Source organism: Rana temporaria, chromosome 6 (genome assembly GCF_905171775.1).
Source record: "Rana temporaria chromosome 6, aRanTem1.1, whole genome shotgun sequence".
Taxonomy (NCBI): Eukaryota; Metazoa; Chordata; class Amphibia; order Anura; family Ranidae; genus Rana; species Rana temporaria.
This window is the reverse complement of record NC_053494.1, coordinates 79,829,571-79,856,156: the sequence shown is the minus strand read 5'-3', so window position 1 is coordinate 79,856,156 and position 26,586 is coordinate 79,829,571. Positions and strand designations below refer to the sequence as shown.

Below are 26,586 nucleotides of genomic sequence, written 5' to 3'. Positions count from 1 at the left end.
GAAACAGGTGTGAACTACATTTGGGGACATACAGATAGCTAGGGACATTAGCATACATTAGCCTAAGGCAATGCAACCTTGTACAGCCAGGCATAACAGTGGGGGAGTTTAAGCAGTCCTAAACACAAGTCCGGCCAAAGTAGCATCAGACTTTTACCTTTTAGAGCTATGGAACTACACGTGTCAGCATGGCTGATCTTCGGTAATAAAAAAACAGATATGCCACGGGTCTATGGCCGATCCATTTCAAACTCTGGAGAATACCCCAAAACCCTTTTACCACTAAGTGTACCCCAGAACGCTACTTAGCCTAATATATGTGTTAGAGTGCCAAATATCCCCTGCAGTCTTACTCCACTTTTTCATTTAAAAAACGAATACGCACTACAAGGAGACTGTGATGGACTTTTTACCTATATGCTTCAGTTTAATCCTCCCTGCTTGTTTAAGGCTGTTAATTGTATTTACTCTTCTGCAGCCAGTCCTGTTTCAAATGTTAATTGTTCTAGCCCTGTGTTTACTGGTTACTGTGATTAGATAAGTGGCTCATGTTAATTATGCTGATTGCTTCCTTGTGATAATTATCTCTCTATATGCGGTGCCGAACCAGCTAGATACTGACTAGTTCAAAGAAATATCTTTATTTCAAAGGAGCTGTATTGAAGACCCCCCACTGTGTGAGGGGGGGGGGGAGATTTGTCATTGTAACAGTTGTAACCACATATAAGCTCTGGTCTTACGATTAAAACTCGGTGTTGTTCAAGCAGTAAGCTTGTCTCATGTGTGGCTTTCTGGGCGATTCCAGGGATATCCCTCCTCGTGGAATATTGGGGTGATTTTCGTTATGGGAAGAAGGGAACGTTGACGGGGATATCATACCGATACCGTCACAAATTGGTTGGCAGCAGCGGGATCTTCCCTTCTACTCTCCTTTACACCCTGCTTAAAAGAAATACACTGAAAGAACTACTGGAAGTTCGTGGAAGGATTGCTAGCAACAAAACCAAGCGGGTCATCATAGCAGAATTAATGGAGCTAGACCAGGAGAACGTGATTGCAGCAACGCCAGCGGTACAAGAGATGGAGACACCAGTGATTCAGGAGGAGTCACCAACCAACAAGCTAATGAGAGAGAAGCTAGCGTGGTTCGGCCCGAACCCAACGCCGGATGTGGTGCTGAAAGTGATGGACCTGTTAGCGAAGGAGGCTAAACAAATAAGAGACGCAGAGCTACAGTTAAAACTGGCAGCAGTCCAACAAGCAGCCGCACCTTCTACGAACAGTGAGTACAGCACAGCAGACGCAAGGAAGATTCCGTTTAGCGCTTTTAAAGCTTTTGATGAAAAGGACTGTGAGATTGATAACTACCTGGCGGATTTTGAGCGACAATGTAACCTGCACCGAATAGCTAGAGGAGAGTGGGTTTCAATATTGTCAGGCAAACTGTCAGGCAAAGCTTCTGATGCTTTCCGGACCGTGCCAGATCAGGATATCCATAGCTACGCCAGGGTTAAAGAAGCGCTCCTGGCTCGTTATGCAGTAACCCCAGAGTCCCACCGACAGAAGTTCAGGGACTCACGCAAAACCACGAAAGACTCTTACGCAGAATGGGCATGCCAGCTGTCCCTGTCGGCCTCTAACTGGGTTAACAGCAGCCAGGCCACCACCGCAGAGGACATTTTGCAACTAATGCTCCTGGAGCAATTTTACAATCACATCCAGACGGATGTCAAAGATTGGGTGAGAGATCGCAGGCCCATGACTCTACCAGAGGCCGCGAAGTTGGCGGATGAATATGCGGATACTCGCAAGACAAACCAGGTCACACCACGGGTACAACCTCCACAACCAACGGCGCCCTCACACCCACCAGCCGCTAGATACCAACCGCCTAACAGACCGATGACATCTAGCCCTCGCTACCCACGCCAGGAGGACAACGAACAACGCTGCTTCCGGTGCAAACAGTTGGGTCACTTCAAGCAGAATTGCCCCATGAATGACAACACCAGGTCAAATTGGTCTCAACCTGGGTACCGCCCCACCAGCAGCAGCCCATTGTGTAGACTCGGCTTGGGATCCCTAGGAGCTGGGTCAGGAAGAACCATTGGGCACCCCTTACGAAGCCCTCATGGTACAATCTGTTATTACGGACAACAGGGAACACCATTGTCAGCTGGTCATGGGCGACAGCCATGAGCCGGAGGGGCCTTGGAGGGAGCTGGGCAGAAAGAGGCACCGCCAGCTACCCTCCAAGAAGAAGAGGTCCTGGAAGTCATATAACCAGCGGACCTGGGAGGAGAAGAAGCGACTGGAGGAGATGGAATCGCAGCGGGCGCCCCAGATGCGGGCCGAGTTGTTCGCCAAGGGCCCACCGGTGGCCCCTTACACCACCACCCAGTTCCTGATGATGAAGGACCACGTGGAGAGCCTGCAGGACATGAGCAAGCAGGATCTGATCCGTGAGTACATAGAGCTGGAGGAGTGCATAAGCCGCATGGAGGAGGAGAACAACCACCTGAGGTCACAGCGGGCTGACCCCCCCAGGCTCCATGAACTGGAGATGGAGCTGGAGAAGCTCAAAGAGGAGAACCGGCGGCTGCGGAGGGAGCAGGGGGTGGCTGACCTTATGGGGCTCTGAGTCCCCTCCCCCCCCCCCCCCCGGACTCTGAGCACCAGTGCTACAGCATTTCAACAAATATAACTTTTTCTTTTTTTATTAATCTCCTGTGACTGTCACTTCAGAGCCATAACCTGCCCCTCCCATAGCGGGACACCTAGATGGCGGCGCACAGACCCATTCGCCGTCTTCACACTGACTTCTGGTGACTCTGCAGATCGCACAAAAACTTGGGGGCTGACCAGCGTGTGATCTGACGACCCGGTGGCATACCTGAGTCTGAAGCAGTTGCCAAGGGAGGTCAGTCATGCCAAACGGAGTTAACCTCGGACTAAAAGCTCTGAACCCGTCAACCCTACTGGACCAGGAAAGGTCCAACCGGCTTTTCCGGAGCAGGGAGAAGAAGGGGGGGCCATTGTGATGGACTTTTTACCTATATGCTTCAGTTTAATCCTCCCTGCTTGTTTAAGGCTGTTAATTGTATTTACTCTTCTGCAGCCAGTCCTGTTTCAAATGTTAATTGTTCTAGCCCTGTGTTTACTGGTTACTGTGATTAGATAAGTGGCTCATGTTAATTATGCTGATTGCTTCCTTGTGATAATTATCTCTCTATATGCGGTGCCGAACCGGCTAGATACTGACTAGTTCAAAGAAATATCTTTATTTCAAAGGAGCTGTATTGAAGACCCCCCACTGTGTGAGGGGGGGCGGAGATTTGTCATTGTAACAGTTGTAACCACATATAAGCTCTGGTCTTACGATTAAAACTCGGTGTTGTTCAAGCAGTAAGCTTGTCTCATGTGTGGCTTTCTGGGCGATTCCAGGGATATCCCTCCTCGTGGAATATTGGGGTGATTTCTTTATCGTACATCACGGGACACAGAGCGGCATTCATTACTATATGGGTTATATGGAGTACCTTCAGGTGTAGACACTGGCAATCTCAAACAGGAAATGCCCCTCCCTATATAACCCCCTCCCATAGGAGGAGTACCTCAGTTTTTACGCCAGTGTCTTAGGTGTTAGTCATGGTTTAGCTTGCCTCCGCATCCTTGGGATTAGGTGAGCTACCGGTTCTGTCCAAAAAAGCCTCAGCGCTAAAGTGGTCAGTAACCGGACCCCAAACCCTTGGGGTATAGCCCATAATGCTTTTCTTTTTAGAGAGCTGGACCCTGGGCCCAGAACTTAGAAACCTTTGCGTACCTAAAGTTTTCTGTTGCCAGGGTGCTATATGGGCCCAGGACAGTGGATCCTTCATAGGAACCCAGGGCCTGAAGGTCTAGACATCCCCACGGAGATGGGGGAAGATTGGGCCTCTTGCTTGGCAAAGTCCTGCGGCATGGAGCAGGTAAGTGAGGGGGAAAACTTGCGGAACTTGGTTCTTAGCAGGTTTTTTTCTGGGGGGTCACAGGGGACATGCCTAAAGTTATGCACTGCATCTGGCAAACTAGTCACATATCATAAAGATAGGATGGCTCTCTATGTATTATTCCCCATAAGATGTGACCTCCCTTGTAGTGTTGGAAAAGCATTGAGTGGGGCCTGTGTTATATAAAAATATATGTGTGTGTCAGAGAGCTTTGCTTACCTGCAGGCCTCCAGGCGATGCTCCATTCAGTCTTCCTCCTCAGAGCCTGCAAGCAGGCAAAACGCTGACCTCCTCATGGTTCCAAGCTGCAGGCTGCAGTTTGCTGGAACAGAGAGGTCCCTTCCTCCCAAAATCCCCCCCCCCTCCCCCTGTCGGGAGGGGCATTTCCTGTTTGAGATGGCTGGGGGGGAAGGGCGGGTCAGTGGCTTAAAGGAAGGGGCGGCCCTTCCTTGTTTGTTTGTTCCATTCAATACTTTGGAACTGAGGAGAAAGACCAGAGCGGCAGCACGGGGCGCCGAGGACACACAGTGGCCAGAAAGGATATTGCAGTCTTCAGAGGACTGTTTTTTCAAGCCTAGAAATAGGCTGTTTCTTTTCCATCTCATAGTTTTTCTTTGCAATACTACTCAGGGGGACAGAATGTTTTTTCTTTCCTGGATTTGAAAAAAAAAAAAAAAAAAAAAAAAAAAAAAAAAAAAAAAAAAAGTCATCTAGGGGAGAGGAAGCATTTTTTTATCCCCCAAACAGGTGTTTGGACAATTAACTTTTATAGTTCCAAATACCAATAGGTAGCAGGTGTACCTCGGTATTGTACCATGGTATGCCGCTGTTTTCCCTACAGGGAGCCTTGGGGCCATCGGGATCTGGGGCTGGAGCTGACGCGGGTCAGTCCAACCCTAAGATGGTCACGGAGGAGGTATTACTCACCTCTTTAAAAGAGGGCAGTAAGCGGAATAGATCTCCGTCGCCCGAGCGCGGACCCTCAGAAGAGGAGGTCCTTTCCTCAGGGGAATTGGACGACCTCTTGGACAAGGACCAAGTAGGTTCAGGGATCGAAGACCCGGATACAGAGGAGTCTGGGGCAGTCTCCCTGAGGGAGAGCTGGTGGATTCAAGGATTGTCGGACTTGGTCCATAGGGCATTCAACTTGCCAGTACCAGATCTCCAGGTATCGACGGTTTCAGCTTTGGGCTCACTGAGGGCGCCTCAAAGCAATGCTGTGTTTCCGATCCATCCTCTATTAGAGGGAATTTTGTTCCAAGATTGGAACAAGCCAGATAAGATCTTCTTACCACCTAAAAGGTTCTCTGTCCTATATCCTATGGAAGAAACATTTTCCAAAAGATGGGCTACTCCTGCAGTGGACGCAGCCATCTCATGTGTTAACAGCTCGTTAACATGCCCTGTAGAAAACATACAGGTGTTCAAGGATCCAGTTGATAAGCGCTTGGAAGCACTACTTAAGAACTCCTTCACTACTGCAGGGGCAGTAGTACAGCCAGCTGTGGCTGCGATTGGGGTCGCTCAAGCATTATCGGATCAATTTAAGCAGATGCTTAAACTTATTCCGGCCCAGCAGGCAGAAAAATTTTCGGATGTCCCTAAGGCCATATGTTTTACGGTAGACGCAATCAAGGATTCTATCCAGCAAGCGTCACGTTTATCGTTATCCCTTATCCATATGAGAAGACTCTTATGGTTAAAAAGCTGGGAGGCTGAGCCCCCATGCAAGAAGCTCCTGGTAGGGTTCCCCTTCCATGGAGGACGACTCTTCGGAGAAGACCTAGATAAATACATTCAGACCATTTCAAACGGCAAGAGTACTCTCTTGCCAACTAAGAAGAAGGTTCAGGGACCTGCGTTTAAAGGACAGTATTCCCCTGGGCAGGGGCCCTCTAATGCCAAGCAGTATCGACGGCCTCCTGCAAAAGCAAACTTCGGCTTCAACAGCAGATCACAAGGACAGGCTGTTAGAGGCAAAAGGCAGTGGTTTCGCAAACCAGCAAAACCAGCCCCCAAGCCAACCTTATGAAGGGGCGCCCCCACCCACGAAGGTGGGGGGAAGGCTGCGACTCTTTTCAGAGATTTGGGAAGCCAGCATTCCCGACGAGTGGGTACGGTCTTCCGTGGCCACAGGCTACAAATTAGATTTCCTAAGGTTTCCTCCTCCTCATTTCCAGAAGTCGAGGATTCCAAACGATCCGGAAAAGGGAGCCGCATTAAGATCGGCATTAGATCATCTACTTTCCCAGGAAGTAATAGTAGAGGTACCAGTCCTGGAACAGGGGCTGGGTTTCTACTCCAACCTATTCATCATCCCAAAATCCAATGGAGATGTCAGGCCAATTTTGGACCTAAAGATGGTAAATGCATATCTAAAGATCCGCTCATTTCGGATGGAATCCGTGCGGTCAGCAGCTGCCACACTCCAGAAGGACGACTTCATGGCGTCCATAGACATAAAGGATGCCTACCTTCATGTTCCAATTTATCAGCCACATCAAAGATATCTACGCTTCATGGTGGCTTCGCGTCACTTCCAATTCGTGGCGCTTCCCTTCGGGTTGGCTACTGCCCCCCGGGTGTTCACGAAGGTCCTAGCCCCAATCCTAGCCAAACTAAGGATCCAAGGGGTCACGATCCTAGCATACCTGGACGACCTCCTAGTCATAGATCACTCGTCTCCCGGCTTGGAGCGAGCAGTGGCCCTCACGGTCCAATACCTCGAGAGGTTCGGCTGGGTCCTAAATCGAGAAAAGTCAGCTTTCCAGCCCACAAAGCAGTTGGAATATCTCGGCATGAGATTAGACACAGAACAACAAGGAGTGTTCCTACCTCTAAGGAAGGTAAAAGCCATCAAGGAATTAATCCTACTGGTTCTAAGCAAGAAAGAACCGACTATTCGCCTATGTATGAGGTTACTAGGCAAGATGGTGGCCACATTCGAGGCGGTACCATACGCCCAGAGCCACACTCGCATCCTACAGGCAGCCATCCTGTCAGCATGGAGCAGAAGGCCACAGGCCTTGGATATCCCGTTGCCGCTCTCATCAAGAGTCCGACAAAGTCTGTGTTGGTGGTTAGACCCTCAGAATCTACTGAAGGGGAGGTCTTTCAGCCCAGTGGCTTGGAAGATAGTGACCACAGACGCCAGCCTGACGGGCTGGGGAGCAATTTTGGATGGTTGCACTCGCCAAGGTACTTGGGCAAAGCCAGAGAAGCAGTTGCCCATCAACATCTTGGAGCTCAGAGCTGCTCGACTAGCCCTCAGGGCTTGGACGTCAAAATTGCAGGGGTTCCCGGTGAGAATTCAATCAGACAATGCCACGGCCGTGGCATACATAAATCACCAAGGGGGAACCAGGAGTCAAGCCGCTCAGAGAGAGGTGAGCTTGATTCTTCTATGGGCAGAGGCTCATGTGCCCTGCATATCGGCAATATTCATTCCAGGAGTGGACAACTTTCAGGCGGACTTCTTAAGCCGCCAGACTCTATGGCCGGGGGAATGGTCTCTGCATCCACTAGTCTTTCAAGCACTCTGCCAAAGATGGGGAGTGCCGGACGTGGATATCATGGCATCGAGACTCAACAAGAAACTAGACAGGTTCATGTCCCGCTCAAGGGATCCGATGGCCTGCGGAACCGATGCGTTGGTTTGCCCTTGGCATCAGTTCAAACTTCTTTATGCGTTTCCCCCGCTCCAGTTACTACCCCGCCTGCTGCGCAGGATCCGGGTGGAGCACATACCAGTCATCCTGGTAGCTCCAGCATGGCCCAGAAGGGCATGGTACTCACTAATCTTAAGGATGGTAGTGGGAGACCCTTGGACTCTTCCTCTACGGCCAGACCTGCTATCGCAAGGTCCGATCCTCCACCCTGCCTTACGGCATCTAAAATTGACGGCCTGGAAGCTGAATCCCTGATTCTCAGGGGTAGAGGTCTGTCTCAGAAAGTAATCTCTACCCTAATCAGAGCCAGGAAACCGGTCTCTAGGGTGATTTATTACAGGGTCTGGAAGGCCTATGTAGGCTGGTGTGAGTCCAAGCGATGGCTTTCTCGCAAATTTACCATCGATAGAGTATTAAGTTTTCTCCAGCTAGGAGTGGATAAAGGATTGGCATTAAGCACAATCAAAGGACAGATTTCTGCTCTGTCAGTGTGGTTTCAGCGGCCGCTGGCCACCCACTCGCTGGTTAAGACCTTCCTTCAAGGGGTCTTACGTATTAGACCTCCAGTTAAATCCCCGCTTTGTCCGTGGGATTTAAATCTTGTTCTGTCAAGTTTACAGAAACAACCGTTTGAGCCGTTGGCTGATATTCCTTTGGTTCTACTGACAAGGAAGTTAGTATTTTTGGTTGCCATAGTTTCCGCAAGAAGAGTTTCGGAGCTGGCAGCCTTATCCTGTAAGGAACCATATCTTGTTTTTCATAAGGACAGGGTCGTTCTCCGCCCTCATCCTTCCTTCCTTCCGAAGGTCATATCCAGTTTTCATTTGAACCAGGATTTGGTATTACCATCCTTCTTCCCTAAACCTACTTCCAGAAAGGAAGGGTTGCTGCATACCTTGGATATTGTCAGGGCCATGAAGGCCTATCTTAAAGCTACAAAGAAGATCTGGAAGACAGATGTGCTGTTCATTCTACCGGATGGGCCCAAGAAGGGGCAGGCAGCTGCAAAGTCCACCATTTCTAGGTGGATTAAGCAATTAATCACTCAGGCCTACGGCTTGAAAGGGTTGCCTCCTCCAGTATCATTAAAGGCTCATTCTACTAGAGCCATGGGCGCCTCCTGGGCAGCACACCACCAGATCTCTATGGCTCAAGTTTGCAAGGCGGCAACCTGGTCTTCTGTCCACACGTTTACAAAATTCTACAAGTTGGACGTAAGAAGGAATACTGATACTGCCTTCGGGCAGGCAGTGCTGCAGGCTGCAGTTTGAGACCCTCGGATTCCGGGGGCTCCTCTTGTTCGAGTTAAATTTAAAAATTTTATTTTTCTCAACTAAGTTGGATTTATTATGATTTGAGTATATCTCTAAATTAAATCCTTTTGTCTTGGAGATGTTCTCCCTCCCCTCATTGTAAGCATTGCTTTGGGACATCCCATATAGTAATGAATGCCGCTCTGTGTCCCGTGATGTACGATAAAGAAAAAGGGATTTTTAATACAGCTTACCTGTAAAATCTTTTTCTTGGAGTACATCACGGGACACAGAGCTCCCACCCCTCTTTTTTGAGGACCATTTTGGGAGGCATACTGCTTGCTACAAAACTGAGGTACTCCTCCTATGGGAGGGGGTTATATAGGGAGGGGCATTTCCTGTTTGAGATTGCCAGTGTCTACACCTGAAGGTACTCCATATAACCCATATAGTAATGAATGCCGCTCTGTGTCCCGTGATGTACTCCAAGAAAAAGATTTTACAGGTAAGCTGTATTAAAAATCCCTTTTTTCGTTATGGGAAGAAGGGAACGTTGACGGGGATATCATACCGATACCGTCACAGAGACCATGTACGTGTTGTATGTATGTCAATATATAAATGTAAGAATGTATCTGTTGATGTTAAGTCTTTGTTAAAAAAAAATTTTAACCACTTGCCGACCGCGCACCGTCGTTATACGTCCACAAGGTGGCTCGGCTGGGCGAGAGCACGTAATATGACGTCCTCTCTCCCAGCCGCCACTAGGGGCGCGCGCGCGCCCCCCGCTCGCCCCCGACTCCCGTGCGTGTGCCCGGCGGGCGCGATCGCCGCCGGGCACACGCGATCGCTCGGTACAGAGCGGGGACCGGGAGCTGTGTGTGTAAACACACAGCTCTCGGTCCTGTCAGCAGGGGAAATGCTGATCTTCTGTTCATACAATGTATGAACCGAGGATCAGTGTTTCCCCTAGTGAGGCCACCCCCCCCCCACAGTAAGAACACACCCAGGCATACTTAACCCCTTCCCCGCCCCCTAGTGTTAACCCCTTCACTGCCAGTGGCATTTTTATAGTAATCCAATGCATTTTTATAGCACTGATCGCTATAAAAATGCCAATGGTCCCAAAAATGTGTCAAGTGTCCGAAGTGTCGGCCATAATGTCGAAGTACCGAAAAAATAAATCGCTGATCGCCGCCATTACTAGTAAAAAAAATATAATAAAAATGACATAAAAATACCCCCTATTTTGTAAACGCTATAACTTTTGCGCAAACCAATCAATAAACGCTTATTGCGATTTTTTTTACGAAAAATATGTAGAAGAAAACGTATCGGCCTAAACTGAGGAAAACATTTTTTTTTATATATTTTTGGGGGATATTTATTATAGCAAAATGTAAAAAATATTCATTTTTTTCAAAATTGTCGCTCTATTTTTGTTTATAGCGCAAAAACTAAAAACCGCAGAGGTGATCAAATACCACCAAAAGAAAGCTCTTTTGTGGGAAAAAAAGGACGCCAATTTTGTTTGGGAGCCACGTCGCACGACCGCGCAATTGTCTGTTAAAGCGACGCAGTCCCGAATCGCAAAAAGTACTCTGGTCTTTGGGCAGCAATATGGTAAGTGGTTAATAACATTTTTATTGGAAAAAAAAAAAAAAAAACTAATACGCAGACTTCAGTTAGTTGGTTCTGCTATTCAGTGGATCAGAACATGCAACCCACACTAGGTGGTCCAAAAACATAGTCAAATGGACTGACAACTAGACGTTCCAACTAGATAATGGTCATGAAAACCTAAAACATTGTAAAACCAGACCGACCGACCAACATAAAATTGTCTATGGAGGCTAAGATTTCCTCTTATTCTGAAAACCCAGTTATCTAGTCTGAGGGATAAAACACAAAATAAAAGTTAGTAATAAACATTCAATTTTTTTAACCTGGAAACAAAAAACAATGATTATATACCTGTAACAAGACATTAGCATATGAAACACAAATATACATTACATTGCATAAACCGTGCACTTTTTAAAATACCAAAAATTGTTGAGCTCAACTTTTCATTAATATGTATTACTTAATACATATTAATACCATATGGATTTTCGTTTTATGGTATACCAATAATTCCCCCCCCCCCCAAAAAAAAATGTATTCACCATGGTGAGAGAAAAAAATTTGCAACTCGTAATAAACCTTTTAGCTGTACCATTTAATAACCAATCATAATACTTCATCACAACGTTTTCGCAGAACCTTCTGTAAAAAAAAAAAAAAAAAGATTTTAGTAAAGGCCCTTTTCCATTCACCATTACAGATACTTTTCTTGGCTCAGGTCATTTGCATGTCAATACGATCTGTTTTACATTCTCACAGACCTGGAAAAAAGGGGGGTCATTTGGGCTGTCAGCAGCTGAGAACACATGTCACACACACACCATTCAATTTAACTTGTGTCAAAGAAAGAGAGGAGGGGGGGTGGTTGCTCCTTGAACTATTAAACACCATTCCTCATTTTTAAACTTTAACTAAACAGCACTTTGGGCATGTTAATTCAACTAACACAACATCACAATCCATGGATCTCACACACTTCGGCACAACAAACATAACTCTCACACTTAGCCAACTACACCCTGTAGACAAAAATATTTAGCACATTCCTTTAATAAAACTGCACTCCCCCCCCCCCCACACACACATTCACACACTTAGCTAGGTAAAATATGACCTCTAGACATTACACAGATCAGCATGTTCTCTATCATACTTGAACCCATAACCTCTGTTCATCACTACTGAGGGGTTGGGAACTCCCACCATTTTAGTGACTGTCCCTGCTCGTCCAGATTAGAAATACTCACCTCATCAGTAATGTTATTTTACCATCCCTGCCCTCCAAGCATTTCCTACCTCTCTTAAAGTACTGTTTCCAGTCCAGCGATTCCCATCATTATTTCCCGCAGACCTCTTATAGGCCACTTATTCCAAAGCTAGCCACACTTTGACCAATGATTGGGTTGACAGGGCTTGCACCTGTCACCTTTACTTATTTTTTGTTCACTACTCGCCAGAACAATCCATGTACTGATTATAATACTTCAAAAAAATTAGCCCGGAGATTTTCCAAACTAAATAGTTTAATCTCCCCGCGGACTTTCCAAAGTATTCTAAAATAAATGCTTACTGCACCACAGGGCTTCCCAAGCGTTAAGCTTGATTAAGACCCTATGATTGCTTGTAGTGCAGGTGCCAATTTTAACTGACGTCCACCTAATTACACTATGATTTTTAGCAGTTACAATATAGTTAATAGTTTACACAGAGAAATAGATTCACATACATCCAGATAATTCAGTGTGATTTAGACTCCGTTTCGGAGACTAAAAGTCGCATTACAAATCGCAGCCCATTGATTTCAATAGCACCCATTCCAATCTATGTGGCTCAAAGCTGCAGCGACCGATAAGGTACCTGCACCATTCGGATGCGACTTCTGTATCAAAAACGCATTCAAAGCCACACCACAGTCGCACTAAAGCTGCATCTCAAAATCGCACCCTGAATCAGGCGACATTGGATTTGCACTAGTGGAAATGCAGCCCAAAAGCATAGGTGTGTTTCACTCACCAAGATCGGCCTAATCTCATTCAAAGGGTCAACTGCATAGAGGCACACTGTCTTCAAGATTCCAAACAGAATCCTTATTATTCGCACTGACACCCTGTTGCAATTTCATTTCATATATCTACATTATTCAAAATCGGTCTCATCAACATATTCGCATAGACAAAAAGTAAAAGTTAAGTTCTGAAAGATTAGTTTGTTAGGTATTCAGACAGGTTAAAACAAAAGACTTAAACCAGCTCTGTCTACCATACAGGAAATAATATTCATCCAAAATTTAAACTTTCCTCATACTCAGGGCACCAAATGTCATTTCATATTTATACCACACTTAAATAATTAAAATAAGGAATTAAAACCTTTTTGTCTATATAAAAATTAAAACAAAGAATAGCGGTGCGAAAAAAGAGAAAAGGATTACATTTATTGATACAGAGAAGAAACTTGTATTAATCCAATATTTACAACCATAACATAAATTATATCACTTGTTAAAACAGAGAGGATACTGCTGAATATTGTTACAATATACATGAGAGAGAGAGAGGAAGAGAGGGAGAGAGAGGGAGAGGGGATACATTACGTCACCATGTCTAGCTCAGGTCATCAGCTCCAGGGAAAAAAGGGTTGAGCTATCGGGCTGCCTTCTGATTTATACCCCCCCTTGGTCCCTAACCCCCCTTTACAGGATTCAAAAACTCTATAATTCTATTGGTTTTAAAGTTGCCTTACCAACGGATTGGTTAAACCTCAAGTCTAGATATTCATTGGTTCCGAGTGCCAATCGGAATCGGATTGGTCGCCTTTCAAGCGTATTTCTAGAAATCTAAATAAACTCAGTCTATGCTATGTCAAACGATCCTTTGATGTGTGGTGTGACCAGTTGCTACATTAGCATGCTAAGGGCCCCTACGGTGATGGAGCCTTTCAGGCTGTCCGAGCTTCCCTTCAAGACAAAAGGATGATTTAGCTCATTTAATTAATACCTGATACCTTTTACTGATTCCCAAGACAGGAGATGCCTTATACAGTACAAGTGTGGCCCTGTCATCCTCACCAGTCCAGTACAACATGTACATCAATCTTTTCAATGGTTCCCCTGGTATAAATATGAAATTCAACATTTCTATCACATCTGAAAGCCAGTATTGAGGGCGGAGCTATGCGCTGACGTCATCACGCCCCGTGTGACCCCGGAAGTACTTGTGTTTGTTTGGAATTTGAATTTTTTTATTTCCAGTAAGCTGTTTTTACAATGTATACTGCATTGGAAGACTTGATAACAATAAAGGAGTTGTGTTTTAAAACTATAACGCACTATTGGAGCCTTTATTCTCTGGCATTCTCAGTTTTTCCTCTTGGAGATCGTGCCTTTAAGAACAGCGGACGGAGAGCGGCCATTGAGTTATAAGGACATCCAGAGTCCATCGATACCGACATCTCGGATCCATCTTAGACCCCGCAGTGGGCTATATCTGCAGGCATTGGTGACCTCGCTATAAATAGGAGGTCCGTTCCATCTGGTAAGAGTTTATTAAAAAGAAAAAGAGGGGACTTCATGTGCTGTAAAATTTGGGTATTTTATTCCCAAAAAGGCTTATAAAAATAAAGATCATGAACATACACACAGCTGCAAAGGTTCAGATTGCCTGCTGGTGCATGGTGACGTCGCAGAAATCTCTCCTATATCTCCTACGATGTCAGCCACTTGATACATTTATTGTGCAGATTTAACTAAGCTCACCTTAGCTTATTAACGGGCTAGGTATAAAACCTATTACTGTGAAAAACATGTAAAATCAACATATAAATAAAATTAATACATTTATAGCTTCTCATTTGTATCATTATTAAAAACATATGTTTCTTCATCATTTACAAAAAATAAATATTGCTGCACTTTGCTAAATGGGACAATTGAGCTGAATACCCAGGAACCGGCTTCATTCATTCAGCTTGCTAGGTGAACACAATACCAATACAGAGTCCGATCTCCTGAAGTTTGTTGTGTTTCTGCCCTTTGGGACTCTTTTTGTGATTGCAGTTTTTCATTTGCATATTTTTCACTGACTTTACACCAAATTCATAATTCAGATGATTTTATGATCTTTGTATTCATTCATTATGATTTTACACATTGGGTTCACCACATGAATCAATTTCATTCCACATGCTAACCCCCTGGTGACACACCGGTAAACTCACTTTGTTATCACAAGTTTCTATCAATGACATTTTATCATTGGTCATATATATGAATCATTCACAGATTTTTGGGTTACTTATCACTTACTTAAATTTTGCCCATCTTTTTCTGTGTATGTATATTGTTTCTGGATTTAGTATTTAATTCCTTAAAGAATGCTGCATACACAAATTATTCATTTTTATTCACATCATGTTTTATTTAGCACTAGGGATGGTGCAGAATTCACTTTATTTTATATAAGAGTTTATTAATTTTCCCGGTGTATACCCCAAGGAGCGGTCCATCCCATGTTCCCCTTCGGGTGTTGTGGGAACTTGGAACATCATCCCATCTTTCTTGTACCGTCATCACTTTTTTTTTTTTTTACACTACCGTCATCACTTTTGAATTTGATTCACTTATTTTCATTTGTGGACACTGCCTCAAAGACTCCTTTCACACTGGGGCGGGAGCCGCGGTGGCGGAATAGCGCTGCTAAAAAAAGCGGTGCTATACCGTCCAATTTGCCACGGCATTCGGCCGCTAGCGGTGCGGTATTAACGCCCGCTAGCGCCCGATAAAGGGTTAATTACGGCTTTCACATTGAGGTTGCTGGGCAGGAGTTTTTCAGGTCGTATAGCAGCGCTGTACTGCCTGAAAAACTCCTCAGTGTGAAAGGGGTCTAAATATCACTGCAATTTTTAGAGACTATAATTTAACCACTTAAAGACCTTAGGTGTTTTTCAGATTTGGTGTTTGCAAGACTAAAACAGTTTTTTCTGCTAGAAAATTACTTAAAACCCCCAAACATTATATATATATTTTTTCTAACACCCTAGAGAATAAAATGGCGGTCATCGCAATACTTTTTGTCACACCGTATTTGCGCAGCGGTCTTACAAGCGCACTTTTTTTGGAAAAAATTGTTACGCCGAGTAAAATGATACCCAACATGTCACGCTTTAAAATTGCACCCGCTCGTGGCATGGCGTCAAACTTTTACCCTTAAAAATCTAGATAGGCGACGTTTAAAAAATTCTATAAGTTGCATTTTCTGAGCTACAGAGTAGCTCTAGGGCTATAATTATTTCTCTCGCTCTAACGATCGCGGCGATACCTCACTTGTGTGATTTGAACACCGTTTTCATATGCGGGCGCTACTCGCGTATGCGTTCGCTTCTGCGCGCGAGCTCGTCGGGACGGGGCGCTTTAAAAAATTTTTTTTTTGTTTTCTTATTTAATTTTATTGGTTTTATTATTTTTTACACTAAAATATATAAAAAAAAATGATCACTTTTATTCCTATTACAAGGAATGTAAACATCCCTTGTAATAGAAAAAAGCATGACAGGTCCTCTTAAATATGAGATCTGGGGTCAAAAAGACCTCAGATCTCATATTTAGGCTTAAATGCAAGAAAAAAAAAAAAAGGAAAATTTGTCATTTAAAAAAATGACAAAAAAAAATTGTCTCTTTAAGAGGCTGGGCGGGACTGACGTTTTGACGTCACTTCCGCCCAGCAGAGCTATGAGGATGGGTGGGGGCCATCTTGCCCTCACTCAAGTCCTCACTCTCCAGGCGGCAGCATCGGATCTCCTCCGCCGCTACCGACGGCTCCGGTAAGCGGTGGAGGGCGCGGGAAAGCGGCGGGAGGGGGGGGGCCCCTCTCCTGCCACCGATAACGGCGATCTCGCGGCGGAGACCGCCGTTATCGTTTACACGGCCGCCCGCTGAAAACATGGATATCTCAGTTGTGGCAGCAGCTGCTGCCGTTACTGAGATATCCATGTTTAAAAAGAGGACGTACATTTACAATACGCGGGTCGGGAAGTGGTTAACAGTCACTTTGTTCACCTGCGTATACCTGAATTAGTATATGTATAACACTAGATTTTGATATAAGGTATTTTAGGATCTAATTTTCATCCTATTAACGTGACTATTCGATTTAGTATTGAGGGTTGTTGGAATATTTATTTCAGTTTCATTCTCTGTTATGATGGGTTGTAAATCTTTGATGAACTTTCTTATCCCTTCTAGAGCTGGATTGTATGTGGTTACTAGAGGGACATGGTTATTTGTTTTTTCTCTTTGTTCTCTTTCTTATTTAATTTTATTGATTTTATTATTTTTTACACTAAAATATATAAAAAAAAATGATCACTTTTATTCCTATTACAAGGAATGTAAACATCCCTTGTAATAGAAAAAAGCATGACAGGTCCTCTTAAATATGAGATCTGGGGTCAAAAAGACCTCAGATCTCATATTTAGGCTTAAATGCAAGAAAAAAAAAAAAAGGAAAATTTGTCATTTAAAAAAATGACAAAAAAAAATTGTCTCTTTAAGAGGCTGGGCGGGACTGACGTTTTGACGTCACTTCCGCCCAGCAGAGCTATGAGGATGGGTGGGGGCCATCTTGCCCTCACTCAAGTCCTCACTCTCCAGGCGGCAGCATCGGATCTCCTCCGCCGCTACCGACGGCTCCGGTAAGCGGTGGAGGGCGCGGGAAAGCGGCGGGAGGGGGGGGGGCCCCTCTCCTGCCACCGATAACGGCGATCTCGCGGCGGAGACCGCCGTTATCGTTTACACGGCCGCCCGCTGAAAACATGGATATCTCAGTTGTGGCAGCAGCTGCTGCCGTTACTGAGATATCCATGTTTAAAAAGAGGACGTACATTTACAATACGCGGGTCGGGAAGTGGTTAACAGTCACTTTGTTCACCTGCGTATACCTGAATTAGTATATGTATAACACTAGATTTTGATATAAGGTATTTTAGGATCTAATTTTCATCCTATTAACGTGACTATTCGATTTAGTATTGAGGGTTGTTGGAATATTTATTTCAGTTTCATTCTCTGTTATGATGGGTTGTAAATCTTTGATGAACTTTCTTATCCCTTCTAGAGCTGGATTGTATGTGGTTACTAGAGGGACATGGTTATTTGTTTTTTCTCTTTGTTCTCTTTGTACTTGAGTAGATTTTCTCTTCAGGTTTTCAAGGCTGTGTTTAGGCTGGTGTTGCTGGTAGGGATTTACTTTTTTTGAAGTATCGGTCAAAAAACTGACCGATTTTATTACCAATATTGCTTCAAGGGTTTTTACCAGGGTGCAGCTGCATGCATCACCCTGGTACCGTTCTTTAGAGCGAATGGTCGGCTTTGTAGTAACAACCAATGCAGCCGCTCGTCTGTTATTACAAGCAGCACTCGTCTGGGCTCTACCATCCCACCGGGAGGCCCGAGCAACCAGCCGGCACGTCCACCAGCTAGCCGAAGACTCGGACAAAGCCGATGCTTTGTTCGGGTCTCGGATCTAGTAATCGAAAAGCGATGTCATGACATTACTTCCCGGATTACTGACATCCTAAAGGTGCCAGTTTTCAAAAACGCTGATCTTGATTTTTTGTAGTGCAGAGGAGGGGGTTGGGGTCTTATAGACCCCTGATCTCTCCATAACGAGTACCTCTTGCATGCCTATTATTGTCACAAGGGATGTTTACATTCCTTGTGACGGCAATAACAGTGAGAAAAAAAATGACAGCTGATATTTTTTACATTTAAAAAAAAAATATCGGCAATAGATGTGGCCGAATTATCGGTACCGAAAAAAAACAATATTGGTCGATTCCTACTTGATGGTTTTGTCCTTGTAACCTTTCTTATTGAAAGGAGTGTGTTAGTGTTCTGAGATGTTTATCTCTGTCTTCTGAGTCTGAACATATTTGTTGGTATCTTATGGCCTGGTTGTATATAATGGCCCATTTAGTGTGTTGGGGGTGAAAACTGGAACCTATGGAGATAGTTGCATCTGTCAGTGGCTTTCCTGTATATTGAGGTGTGAAACTGGTCATCCCTGATGTATACTGTGGTGTCTAGAAAGTTGACGTGTCTTTGAGTAATCCATTTTTAGTTTGATTGATGCGTGAAAAGTGTTGATCAATGAGTGAAATTGCTTTAGATTTTCTTTACCTTCTGTCCATATGATGAAAATATCATTGCTATAGTGAAAGAATTTGTATGGATTTGGTTGTATACAGTCCAGGAATTTTTCCTCCGGGTCAGCCATAAATAAGTTTGCATAAGGGGGTGCCATTTTACTTCCCATAGCAGTACCCATACATTGAAGATATGTCATTATTGAAAGTGAAGTAGTTGTGTGTAGAAATGGATTCAATGAGCTGTGTAACATCCCTCAGCAGAGTATTTATGGTTTGGTCAGGATAATCTGTGACATGCAGCCCAACCCATCATTGTGGGTTGTTACTATTACTATGTTACTATACATAGATCCTACATCAATGTGGCTAGAAGTGTGTTTGGTGGCAATTGCGGTTTATTGTTGATCTTGTTCAGAAAATCAGTTGTGTCTTGCAGGAAAATAGCAGTATTCATGACTAACGGCTTTAACATTTTTTCTACAAGGCCTGAGATTTGTTAAGGTTTTTTTAACGATCAGAATGTTCCTTTATTAAGACAAAAATGTCAAGGCATGATACAAAGTTGTCCAACATGGACTAAATCAAAAGACATAGTACAGGTGAGTTTCGAAGACAGGTAATAGCGTGTACATCAACAATGCGGCAAACCACTTCTATACAGTTGGGTTCTGTCCTCATTCTGCTTTAGCCAGGGCCACAGCTAGTAATGCAGCCCTATATATCAAGATTCTTCAGCAGGGAGTTGCTCCTTCCTATGCCGTCCATGGTTGCCATATCCTATTAAATTTCTTAGGGCAGTTCCTATTGCTGCACGTCAATTTGTAGAGTGGAAGTACAGCATTTATTTATTCTACAGAGGGGGGGGGGGGGCAATACAATTTCCCTCTTTGCGTAAAAGAAAAGATAATTTAGTAACAGTTTTTGGTGCAGTGAGGAAGAGTCGATTGGAGGCGGCCAGAGTTCACCACCTCCCCCCAATATCTCTCAATCTTTGGACAGCTCCAGAACATGTGAAAATATGTTCCTACGCCCAGGGCTGATAAGCCAGTGCAACTGGCCCTGTTTTACTGGGGCCCGGCCACCAGTGGGGGGGGCCCGAGCAATCTGAATAGATTGTAGAAGAAAAAAAGTCTTTCTCCAACTTCCCTCTCCTCCGCTCTCAATGAGCACTCACTTTGGGCTAAACATCTCAGAGGCAGTGAGGCAAAGCCTGACTGTGAGATCATGTAGTTTGAGTGGACAGGAGGGGGTGTGGCCGGCTTCAAGGATGATCACTCCCAGGTTCATATGGTATGCACACATGGTAGCAGTGGATCAGGATTCTTGGGGAACTGCAGGTTAGCCCAGTCACAATAACTGCAATGTAAAGTCTAATGTCTGCTTTTTCATGTAGCACAGCTGCCCTGACTGTGAGAACTTGGGTTTTAAACTGCACTGCCCAATTTCTCACAGCAGTGCTACATGAAAAAGGAGATGCCATCAATGTCAGCAAATCCCACTTTTTATTACTTCTATCTTTTTGATCAGTCTGGTTCACACCATGCCTGGAGCTTAATCACACAGGAACGCACTGTGCATTTCACATGTGAGTCTGTGCGGTGCAATTTCAAGCTCAATCATTTTAAATGGGCTAAAATTGCAACACACCAAAGGAGTGTATGCACTACTTTTTAACATGCACTGCAACCAAATCACATGGTGATCCAGGGCTGGCAGGTGCAGGGTGTTTACCTGCAGGTAAATTAAATAATTTTCCTGCAGGTAAATTAAATAATTTTCTAAACTTTTAATGAGAAGTAATATTATGTCTAAGGGATGGTTCACACCATGCCTGAATTGCGAAGGAATATGCTGTGGATTCAACCTGTATGCAAAACGCACTGCTTTTGCGATCTGCACCAGGTGTCAATAAAAAGTTAATGACACCTCAAATGCAGGTTGTAGTGTGTTTACACTACAACCTGCATTTGAGGTGTCATTAACTTTTTATTGACACCTGCTGCAGATTGCAAAAGCAGTGCGTTTTGCATACAGGTTGAATCCACAGCACATTTCTTCGCAATTCAGGCATGGTGTGAACCATCCATTAGACATAATATTACTTCTTATTAAAAGTTTAAAAAATTAATTAATTTGAATTAGTTGACATAAATAACATTCTTTTCCATGTAGAACTGTTTGAAATTGGACAGTGTCGTTTTAAACACAGCACAGTATCATCTGCATCCTACACACAGTCATCTTAGATGCTAACCACACCCCTTTAAGCTATGGACAATAATTAAGCGTAATTCAAACCACGTCCCTTTTTCAGCTCTGTGTGGTACATATTTTTAAATTTGCCATGCCCACAATGTATCCTTTATGTATACCTTATCTTCTCTGTATAGGGGTGGGGCTGTTGAAGGGACCAGGGGTGGGGCTGAAGGGGGCCCCGTCAATTAGGCTGTACGAGGCCCCTGTAATTTCGATCAGCGGCCCTGCCTATGCCGTTTTGCCACCTGGGGAAGTCCTGCGACCGTTGTGGGTATACCTTGTGGAGTTTCTGAGTGGTGTAATAAACCCTGTGCAGGAATTTGACCTGTATCAACTTTTATTTGATGGAGATCAGCAAGCTACTGGTATCCGCTAAGCGGTCCTCCCAGTCCTTTTTATCTAAGCACAGAATGTCTGCCTTCCGCTGGTCCCAGAGTCTATCTATTTTGGTGGAGTCAGTTCTTAGTAAGTCCAAATATAGAGCGGAGAGGGGTTTCAACAGCTGTTCCTGAGCCAACTATTCCTCTATGGCAGGGGTGGCAAACTCAAATTCATCAGGGGGCCGCATTAGCAGTATGGTTGCCCTCAAAGGGCCGGTTGTATCTGTAAGACTATGTGTCCACTATTATCATAAATAATTGTCATTGCATTTGTTTATTACTGGTTTTATGGAGTGCAGGGTTCAGGAGTTTGTTGCGTACAAAATGCAGGATACAGGAGTATGCTATGGACCGTGTGCAATATCTGACCTCTGCACCCTCCACTCTCCTTCCATCCTCCCATCCACCCTGGGATGGGATGGGGTGGGGTAGGATGAGATGGGGTGGGATGAGAATGGGGTGGGATGGGGTTCGGAGTGAATGGGATGTGGTGGGGGGGGGTGCCGTAGGATGGGATGGGGTGGTATAGGATGGCATGGGGTGGAGTGGGATGGGGTAGGATGGGATGGGGGTGGGGTAGGATGAGATGGGATGGGGTATGGTGGGGTGGGATAGGATGGGATGGGCTACCTGACATACATGGACCTACCTGACATAAACAATGACTTCACCTACCTGACATACATAGACCTACCTGACATACATGGACCTACCTGACATACATAGACCTACCTGACATACAATGACCTCACCTACCTGACATACACTGACCTCACCTACCTGACATACATAGACCTACCTGACCTACATGGACCTACCTGACCTACATGGACCTACCTGACATACATAGACCTACCTGACATACACTGACTTCACCTACCTGACATACACTGACTTCACCTACCTGACATACATGTAACATGGACCTACCTGACATACACCCATCATGTGTCACGGCAGCCAGCTTGAAAGGAGGAGAGGAGAGCCGGGATCTTTACAGTGCATGCTGTGGAGGAGGCTTGTAATTGCCACCTTCTGGAGTCTGTGGCGCCTATGATGGACGTCACACGTTCCGCGGTCCCGGCATTGGATCTCCGGGACGTCCATCATAGGAGCCGGGTGTACCAAGATGGCCGACCGCTCCGGAGCTAGGCTGAAGCCGCGGCCTTTCCTAAGGCCGAGGCAGCAGTGCGCTCCGTGGATGACGGATCGGTTACGATCCGTTGTACAACTAGTGGCAACGGATGGCCCATTGTGCGGGCCACATGGCAAGGTCTGGTGGGCCGGATTCGGCCCGCGGGCCTTGTGTTTGCCACCCCTGCTCTATGGGGTCCATGCTCAACCTAGAGGGTGACGGGAATTGGGCCAGAGTAGCGTGGCATATCTGGAGGTATCTAAAATACATCCACCCAGGTAAGCGGTGTTTGGAGGGTCACGAATGGCAGCAGTGCACCTGCCGAGAGAATGTCTCCAAGTACTTTAATACCATGTCTAGCCCAAATCTGCAGATCCGAGAGGGTTCTAAAATGCGGGAGGCTAGGATTCCACCAAAGGGGAAAGAAGGGGGACCAGCCATTGGGATTGAGGAACCTCCGTCTGGCTACTGTCCAGACCTTGAGGGTTGTTCCAGTAGGGTGTGGAAGGTTGTCATAGGCCCGGTGTCCCCTGTAAACCAAAATGTTGAGTTCAATAAAGCTTGTCAGGTCCCACCGTACCTGAATATCCAAATACCTAAATTGATCTACCTAGAGTAATGGGGCTTCCATACCGTCCCTAACCTTGGGGGTCCAGAGGAAAAATAATTGATTTGGACCAATTTATACGGATTCCCAAGAACATACCAAATTTGTCAAATATCTCTAGCACCACCTTCAATGACCCATCCGCGTCTTGTAGAATACAGTAAGGCATCATCCGCATATAGGGGGATTTTCTCTTCCAGGGAACACACCCTCAGTCCCCGCACCCTGCCAGAATTCCTGATTAAAATTTCCAGGGGCTAGAGCAAAAAAGGCCGGGGATAAGGGACACCCCTGAGGGGTGCCTCTCTGCAGCAAAAAGGGTGCAGTTAGACTGTCATTGGTTCGAATACAAGCCGGGAGTGCCCGGTAAAGCATTTGCAGCCACTTGAGAAACCTAGATCCGAAACGGCATAACAAATCCCACAGAAAGACCCACTCCACCGAGTCAAACGCCTTCTCGGGGTCTAAGGAGGCGATGACCCGCGTACCACTATTCTCATTTGACAGCTCGTTGGGAGTATAATCTACCCTAGAGGAGTACAAGTGCTGGTAGTATTGTGAAAATCTGCGGTTTATGTCACTAGGCGATTTCTGCACTACCACCTCAAGTCCTTAACTCCGCTGATGACAGCAAACTGTCCCTTGGCCAGCCATGCCATTAGGCGACCACTCCTGTTACGGTATTCAAAAATGTTTTGAGCCATGCTTAGAAGTGATTTCTGCGTCCTCTCCGTTCTACACAGGGACACCTCTCTCAGAGCGAACTGCCATTCCCCATAAGTTTCCTGATCCGGATGTGCTACATACACTGCCTTCTTTTGCCTGTCCTCCTCCAACCCCTCCAGAGAGTGTGTCGATCACCTACGTGCTGCGGATATACAAGCTATATACTCTCCTCTGGTCCAGGCCTTAAAAGCATACCATGTTACCAGAGGAGTAGTGGTGTCAACGTTATACAGCCAGTAGCTACATATCCCTTCCTGCACCGCCTGCTGGACCTATTCATCCTCGACCCAGTATCTGGACAGCCCCCACAGCCTCTCCCTGTGGGACCTGAGTGACAATTTGAGGAGTAAGCGGGCGTGATCCGAGATTCCCCTGGGTAGGATACCAATGTCCGCGACCTTTCTAAGTATAGAGTGGGAGGCATAGATCATATCAATATAGGATAGGGTCTTGAAAATGGTAGAGTGGCACGTGAACTGTCCAGTAGAGGGGTTAATATGTCCGTTTGAGACGCCATGTGGCACCTGCACGCATGGGCCTCCAAGATACCAGGCTGATCACAGGTGGTATTTTCGGGGGAATTTCATTTTTTTCCCCCTTTGCCTCGGCCGGGTTGTCGAGAAGGCATTCACCATCACTTGGCCTGGCACAGAGCATTAGAAACCCCAGTCAGGAGAAATATAGGATCCGTGTAGCAGCAGAGCTCTGGGATACATGTCTGTTCACTCTGCCATCTTGGACACACCCCTAGATTCGTTTAGTGTATTCATATCCGTTATGATGGGTCTGCCTGGATTTTCTGGCTTGTGGATCTTGAGCAGCATGTAAAGGTCCCCAATATCTGGATTATCTGGAATCACACTGATAAGTTCTAAATTTAGGGGGGGTGGTAGTTTTTTTAATTGGACCTTTTAATTGCTTAGTAAAATCCTGGGTTGGATAATAATCCAGTTTTCTTATAGTAAGTAGCATTTTTCAGCTGCCTCTGGCCCTCTTGTATGTATTTGTGTGTATCCATCACAACTGCTTCCCCTTCTTCCGCTGGTTTGCAGGTGATTGCCTGATTATTGTGTAAATTGTGTATAGCCCTTCGCTCCAGTGGTGAAAGATTGTATAATATTTTATTTTGCTGGGTGGATATCAGGGATGTAACTCACAGATTGAAGCTGTCAACAGTGGCGGAACTACCGCCATAGCGACCCACGCGGGCGCTATGGGGCCCGCAGCTGAGTGAGGATCAGGGGGGCCCGGTAAGGATAAGAGCATCGCCGGCATGCAGGCCGCCGGCACCGACTCACTGGCTGCCGAGTGCGCTCCTGGCTCCCTTTCCTCTGTCCTCAGTGTCCTGTGCTTTTCCTCGCGCCCCCCCCCCCATCATGGAGGAGAGTTGGTTCATTCCCCTGCGTGTGACGTCACGCCGGCGGCCGGTCTCCTGTTTACATAATCGCATCACTCCCCCCTTCCTCCCCCTCCCCACACCTTATTCATAGCTTCACACAAGCCTGCCTGTCAGCGCTGCAGGTCCGGGCAAAGTTTGTGACTTGTCAAGTTACAAAGCAGGTGATTGGTTGCTAGAAACAATGGGGCAGTCCCAGCAACCTTTAACTTGAAAAGTCACGCCCTTTGTCTGGACCTGCCATGCGGTGCTTCCTGGCTGTGAATAAGGTAGGACAGTGTGGAGAGGGGGAGGAAGGGGGGAATGCTGCGTTAATGAAAGGGACAGGCTGACTCCGCAAAGGACTGTGATGGATGGAGTCTGTAATGGGGGGGGGGATGTCTGAGATGGAGTGGGATCTGTGGTGGAGTGGGGTCTGATAGGGGGATCTGTAATGGAGTGGGGTCTAATGGGGAAGATCTGTGATGAAGGGGGGTCTGATGGGGAAGATCTGTGGTGAAGGGGGGTCTGATGGGAGGGAGCTGTGGTAAAGCGGGGTCTGTAATGGGGTGGATATTTGATGGAGTGGGGTCTTATGGGGGGGATCTGTGGTCGAGTGGGGTCCGTAATGGGGGTGGATCTGTGATGGAGTAGTGTCTGATGGGGGGGATCTGTGGTGGAGTGGGGGTCTGTGATGGAGTGGGGTCTGATGGGGGGAATCTGTGGTGGAGTGGGGTCTGTAATGGGGATGGATCTGTGATGGAATGGGGGCGGATCTGTGATGGGGGGGGGGGGGGAATCTGTGGTGGAGTGGGGTCTGTAATGGGGATGGATCTGTGGTGGAGTGGGGTCTGTAATGGGGATGGATCTGTGGTGGAGTGGGGTCTGTAATGGGGATGGATCTGTCGTGGAGTGGGGTCTGTAATGGGGATGGATCTGTGGTGGAGTGGGGTCTGTAATGGGGATGGATCTGTGGTGGAGTGGGGTCTGTAATGGGGATGGATCTGTGGTGGAGTGGGGTCTGTAATGGGGATGGATCTGTGGTGGAGTGGGGTCTGTAATGGGGATGGATCTGTGATGGAGTGGGGTCTGTAATGGGGATGGATCTGTGGTGGAGTGGGGTCTGTAATGGGGATGGATCTGTGGTGGAGTGGGGTCTGTAATGGGGATGGATCTGTGGTGGAGTGGGGTCTGTAATGGGGATGGATCTGTGATGGAGTGGGGTCTGTAATGGGGATGGATCTGTGATGGAGTGGGGTCTGTAATGGGGATGGATCTGTGGTGGAGTGGGGTCTGATGGGGGGGGCAGTCTGTATTGGGCACAGGCAGGCCAGGCTGTATTGGGCACGGGCAACGCTGCATGGGGCACAGGTCACGCTGCATGGGGCACAGGTCACGCTGCATGGGGAACCGGTCACGCTGCATGGGC

At 46.1% G+C, this 26,586-nt stretch overlaps 1 protein-coding gene across 5 annotated transcripts in view; it reads left to right on the top strand.

Moving 5' to 3' along the window:
* Positions 1-26,586, top strand: part of VPS35L (VPS35 endosomal protein sorting factor like) — a 1,107,598-nt gene that overhangs the window by 947,529 nt on the left and 133,483 nt on the right. The gene's annotated exons all lie outside the window — the stretch shown is intronic.